Here is a 6,992-nt window from a genome sequence, read left to right on the forward strand (position 1 = left end):
CCATTTGGAAGACCCATTTCCGCCCAAGCTTTAACTTCCTGGCTGATGTCTTGAGATGTTGCTTCAGTATTTCCATATAATCATCTTTCCTCATGATGCCATCTATTTTGTGAAGTGCACCAGTCCCTCCTGCAGCAAAAAAAAAAACACAACATGATGCTGCCACCCCCGTGTTTCACAGTTGGGACAGGGCCGGATTAAGAGCATCATGGGCCTGGTGCTGAGGATTTTGCTGGGCCTTTTTATGGAACTGCACTCAGTGTCTTAATTACATATATTTTTTATCTATACCATTAAAGTATTTTGTTTCTGCAACTACCCCTTCATTTGGCGTCTATCTTGGCAACATGGAGGGGGACCACGGGATCACTATAGTGTCAGGAAAACAAAGCGGTTTTCCTGACACTATAGTGATCATTTAACATGACTATGAAGATTACTGTTTTCTAGCTGATGTGGACTGTGGACAACAGCAGCTAGAAACAGCAATTTTCATAGAGCTGTGTTATGATTTATGGACACAGCACTCAGCATGCTTAGCCAGTCAGATAGAAGGCTGAGAGCTCAGTCTAAATAACATAACACATTAAAGGGATTCTGTCACCAGGTTTCACCCCTGTCAGCTAAAAATATGCTGATGTTCAGGGCGTCTTCACGATTCCTAATGTGGGCTTATAAATGTCATCTGTGGGCTTATTTAGCTAAAAAACAGCTTTTACTAACCTGTCAGTCAAACAAATAAGGTGCCCAAGGGGATGTTAATGGATGCAAGGTGCCATCTGCACCCGCCGCTGTTCGTGCCCAGCGCCACCTTTCCAGACTTCTGCGCCGCCTCCTCATCCTCTGTGCCGCCTTTCGCCCTCCCTCCCTCCCCTCTCCTCTTGCTGTAAGATCTCGCGCATACAGGGTTGAGCGAAGTGCCGGCGCATGAGCACTTCGCTGTAAGAAGCCAAATGGAGAAGTCCGCACGGCGCATCAGGCAGAGCCCTGTGCGCAAAATCTTACAGCAGAAGGAGGGGGGAGGGAGGGAGGGCGAGAGGCGGCACAGAGGATTAGGAGGCGGCGCAGAAGTCCGGAAAGGCGGCGGGTGCAGACGGCACCTTGCATCCATTAACATCCCCTTGGGCACCTTATTTATTTGACTGACAGGTTAGTAAAAGCAGTTTTTTTTAGCTAAATAAGCCCACAGGTGACATTTATAAGCCCACATTAGGAATCGTGAAGACGCCCTGAACATCAGCATATTTTTAGCTGAGGGGTGAAACCTGGTGACAGAATCCCTTTAAAGAAATTACTGTTTCTAGCTGCTGTGGACTAGCAGCTAGAAACAGTAATTTCTTTATGTGTTATGTTATTTAGACTGAGCTCTCAGCATGCTTAGCCAGTCAGTAATTTTCATAGTGCTGTTATGATTTATGGACACAGCTCTCAGCATGCTTAGCCAGCCTTCTATCTGGCTGTGCTTCTTGAGAGTCACAGTCCACAGGCTCAGAAACAGCCTGTGGACTGTGACTCTCAAGATGCAAAGCCAGATAGAAGGCTGGCTAAGCATGCTGAGAGCTGTGTCCATAAATCATAAAAGCACTATGATTGCCCTCCCTTCCAACTAGATGAGTTTATCTGATACCTGCAGCCTCCAGAAGCTCCTGCTGCTGCCTGTCTCCGTGTGGCCGAGCGCTGTGGGCCGTCACCGTCCGTGCGCTGGCCTGGTCGAAACTGCTGTGGTGCAGGAGGGATAACCGCGGGTGCACTGAGTTCATATCTGGCGGGCCGGCATTACAGGAACCGCACCAGCTGCTCTGACGTCCTGCCGCCAGATAATCTGTGACGTATATCCGGTGGCAGGGCGTCAGAGCAGCTGGTGCTGTTCCTGTAATGCCGCGGCCCGCCGGATATGAACTTAGTGCGCCCGCGGTTATCCCTCCTGCACGCTGCGCTGTGTACAAACTAACAGAGGACTTTTAGCGCCGGCCGCTCCCGACGGCCTTTTGGCTGGTGGATGGGCCTATTTTATGATAGGGGCCTGGAGCTGCAGCTCCATCAGCCCCTACGTTAATCCGGCCCCGAGTTGGGATGGTGTTCTTAGGCTTCCAAGCTTCTCCCTTTTTCCTCCAAACGTAACAATGGTTATTATGGCCAAAAAGTTCCATTTTAGTTTCGGCAGACCACTTGCATATAATTGTTTGTACAGATGAAAGAGGCACCTTCAGGTATCTTGAAATTGCACCCAAGGTTGAGCCAGACTTGTGCAAGTCCACAATTCTCTTCCTGACATCTTGGCTGATTTCTTTATACTTTCCCATGATGCTACTCAAAGAATCAGTGTGTTTCAGGTGTGCATTTAAATACATCCACAGGAGTGACTCTAATTAACTCAGATGTTGCCAACTAACCTAACAGAAGCTTCCAAACACATGACATCATCATATGGGCAGTCCAGAATTGTTTAAAGGCATAGGTATCTTAGTGTATGTAAACTTTTGACATTGCAAAAAGTTATAAAAATGCCTTAAAACATTCTCTCATTTTTCTGACAATTGGCAAATAATAATTATGGTAATCCTAATTGACCATAAACAGGAAAGGTTTATTATGATTTCATGTCAGATATTGAGAAAAACATGCATATGTGTCTTTTTATATAGTGTATGTAAACTTCTGGTTTCAACTGTAGATGTCATGACATTATGCCTTGGAATTTGCTGGTATAATTCAGAAATAGCTGCTCTATCAATGATGGCAACAAGCCATCCTGGCCCAGATACTGCAAATACAGCCTAAAAACATACTACCACCATCTGTTTCACAGAGAGAGAGAGAAGTTTATATGCAGTGTTTCCTTTCTCCAAACAAAGCTTTTCATTTAAACAAAAAAATATCTATTTTCCTTTCATCTGTCCACAAAAGATTGTTCCAATAGCCTTCTGGCTTGTCCAGGTGGGGAGGGTAATAATGATCTTGAATTTTCACCTTTTGTACACAATCTGTGACTATGGATTGGTGGAGTCCACATTCTTTAGCGATGGTTTTGTAACCTTTTCTAGCGTGATGAGCATAAACAACTCTTTTTCTGAGGTGCTCAGAAATCTCCTTTGTTCGTGCCATGATACACTTCGACAAACGTGTTGTGAGGATCAGACTTGGATAGATCCCTTTTCTTTAAATAAAACAGCCCATCCACTCACCTTATTGTTATCCCATTTATTGAAAACACCAGACTCCAATTTCCCCTTCATATTATTTTCTAATCTGAATACAGTGTGATATTGTATTATTTTCCTTTTCTTCCCCATGTAATATATTTCACTCATGGACTTGTATGAAAAACTGATATAGTTTTACAGTATTTTTTGCCCTATAAGACGCACTTTCCCCCCCAAAAAAGTAGTGGTGGTGGGGGGGGGGGGGGGGGAATAGCAGTGCCTCTTATGGGGCGAATGCTGCCATTTACACTGATACACCGCTGCCACGATGCTGCACAGTACGGTCTGCGATATATCAGCGGGAAGGGAGGAGGGGCTGGCGTCTGGTGCTGTAATAGCAGCGGGGCCTGATGCAGTCACTGTATTCTATTACACCGGGCCCCGCTCACTGTAGTAATCATATCTAACGTGTAGGCAATGTTAAAGTATAGAAATCCAGCATGTAGCACTTACTAAACTCCCGTAGCAGGCAGAACGCCGGGCGGCGCAGCGTAACTTACTACGTCACGTGCCTGCTTCATTCATAAAGTGGGATGAGCAGACGCGTGACGTAGTGAGTTACGCTGCCGCCGCCCAGCCTCCTGCCTGCTACAGGAGTTTAGTTAGCGCTACATGCTGGATTTCAGAGGATTTCTATACTTTAACATTGCCTACACGTTAGATAGGATTACTACAGTGAGCGGGGCCCGGTGTAATAGAATACAGTGACTGCACCGGGCCCCGCTGCCATTACAGAACCAGATGCCGGCCCTCAGCCCCTGTTTTGGGAGTCAATCACTGCACAGGGACACTGTTATTGGGGGGGGGGGGGGAGGAATCTATGGATGTCACATAGCATAAGATGCTATATATGTGTTATCCACAGATCCCCCCATAGCAGTGTCATGTCATCCACAGATGCCCCCATAACAGTTCCATCCACAGATTTACCCCATAATAGTGTCATCCACAGACCACCATTAGTTCAAAACCCACCAAAAGCACACATTTTGGTTCAAAATATTTTTTTTCTTATTTTCCTTCTCAAAAACTTAGGTGCGTCTTATAGGGTGAAAAATATGGTAGTTCATGTTTATGCATAAATATAGAAAATTCTGAAAGGTTCACAAACTTTTGAGCACCACTTTATATTATACCATGACAGTCCATGTATTGCTTTTTATGAAAAAAATAAAATCTGGCCTACAATACTAGTTTGAGTTTTAGAAGGCATCTTTAAAGACCGATGGGACCCGCACCTATATAGAGAACGGAGCTCCGTAAGTGAAGGAGGGCACACTGCGCATGCGCAGCCTCCCTTCATTCATTTTCTATGGGGTTGGCGAAAACATTCGAGCGCTGGGTCGGCTATTTCTGTTGGCCCCATAGAAATGAATGGGAGCAGGGCCACGCATGCGCGGTACGCTCCCATTCACTTCAATAGGGAGCCGGCCTGGGTGGTGGCCGGACCGGAGTCCTTCAGCCACCACCTTGCAGGGCTCAGTTTTTTTTTATATAGGTGCGGGTCCCAGCAGTGGGAACCGCACCTATAGGACAATGGGGACATATCCTAGCGATATGCCACTATTGTCCATGATGAGACAACCCCTTTAAGCCATGTTGAGCTCTTATTTGAAATATGGTGGTAAAGAGCAGGGATATCTAATATCAATCAGCGTCATTCTAATTTGGTACAGTTGGAGACTGTGGATCTCCATCTTGATACAAAGATATACAGGGAAGGATTATATAAAAAAAAAAAAAAGACATGTTCTCTCAGGCCTCCAACACCTACCCTCCATGATGGATGATCAGTGATTGTTTTCAGTTGGGATGAGGTGGAGAGGCAACCATGCATGCGGCTCTATCATTCGCAGGCTAAGAGAGTACATTTCTCTTTTATTTGGATGATATAGGGGGCCAGGGAGGAGCCCCCACATACCTTAATCTGGCTTGGAGGTGCACATTGGATCAAATGTGCTACTGTACTGATAAACTAGATTAGTTTTTGTCTTTCACAATACACAGGCACAACTGCATAGATGCTACATATAAAAAAGTTAGCCATTTTTCCTTGTTGGTTTGGGTTCCCATAAGATTCTTTCACACAACCATAAAACCCAGACCTCACATAGTTCTTTGGAACTGGGCTTCGATCACAATAGGATCCTTTCAGTAGAATCTTAATATGGAGTCCAAAAGGCCTCCGGAATATACCTACTTCTTTATAATATTATACCATATTGTTTTCTTATTCTACATCCTAAATCTCTGTTTTAAAATTGGGCTGGGCTTCCCTGGAAGACATTAACAGTATGATGTGTCACTTTGACGGTAGCTATCATCTAGCTGTACAGGTTGCCACAGATAAAGAGGTTGGGAATTACCACAGTAAATTCTACGGTGTGCTGTACTTATATCAGAACAACCAAAACAAGATATCCATGTTTACATTTACTGTCATATCTTCTATCCTTCCTTCATACTTGTCTGTGTGGAGTCAGCCATCTTATGCCAAATACTGGCAGGAGCGTGCAATCAAGACATTGGCTATCTAAGGATTAGGAATTAACACACGCAGCTAACGTAATACAATTAAGACCTTGGAAAATGCATAGTCTTATACAGCTTTAAAGGGGTTGACCAGGATTAAAAAAACATAGCTGTTTTCTTCCAAATACAGCACCACCCGTCTACAGGTTGTGTGCGATATTGCAGTTAAGCCCTATTGATGCCCATGGAGCCAAGCTGCAAATTACCAGACCCTCAATGGACAGTTGTGGTGCTGTTTTAGGAAGAAAGCAGCCATTTTTTGTAAATACTGGACAACCCCTTTAATTACTAGTGGTTTTCAGCATAAATTCTCTAGGCCTCATATATAACAATAGCACACACACAAAATAAAAAAACAACGGTTGGCCGTCCCAACCAGATTCTTGTTTTTCAACACTGGAAAATTAAAAGCTGTAGCATGGCTGCCTTGGAGAACTGCTCTGTCCAATATTCTTTTGAGACTACATGAAACTAAAATGTTTTAATTCCTCACCATTTTCAAAACCTCTGTTTGCTGTCAGAGAATAGATACCTGTACATTATTGTTTACAATCTGAGGTTTAATACCCTCAAAACATGGGACTCACAGTCAAGTGATACATACATTTCTACTATTGTTTAATACATCAGGCTTTTCAGTCATTGGTATTGGAAAATGTCAGCAAGCTGGTTGCCTTCTCATTCAAAGAGTTTTCTTTATTTTCATGACTATGAAAATTGTGGATTCACACTGAAGGCATCAAAACTATGAATTAACACATGTGGAATTATAACAAAAAAGTGTGAAACAACTGAAAATATGTCATATTCTAGGTTCTTCAAAAGTAGCCACCTTTTGCTCTGATTACTGCTTTGCACACTCTTGGCATTCTCTTGATGAGCTTCAAGAGGTAGTCACCTAAAAATGGTTTTCACTTCACAGGTGTGCCCTGTCAGGTTTAGTAAGTGGGATTTCTTGCCTTATAAATGGGGTTGGGACCATCAGTTGCGTTGTGGAGAAGTCAGGTGGATACACAGCGGATAGTCCTACTGAATAGACTGTTAGAATTTGTATTATGGCAAGAAAAAAGCGGCTAAGTAAAGAAAAACGAGTGGCCATCATTACTTTAAGAAATGAAGGTCAGTCAGTCCGAAAAATTGGGAAAACTTTGAAAGTGTCCCCGAGTGCAGTCGCAAAAACCATCAAGCGCTACAAAGAAACTGGCTCACATGCGGACCGCCCCAGGAAAGGAAGACCAAGAGTCTCCTCTGCTGCGG

The sequence above is a fragment of the Bufo gargarizans genome, chromosome 2 (genome assembly GCF_014858855.1).
Source record: "Bufo gargarizans isolate SCDJY-AF-19 chromosome 2, ASM1485885v1, whole genome shotgun sequence".
Classification (NCBI taxonomy): Eukaryota; Metazoa; Chordata; class Amphibia; order Anura; family Bufonidae; genus Bufo; species Bufo gargarizans.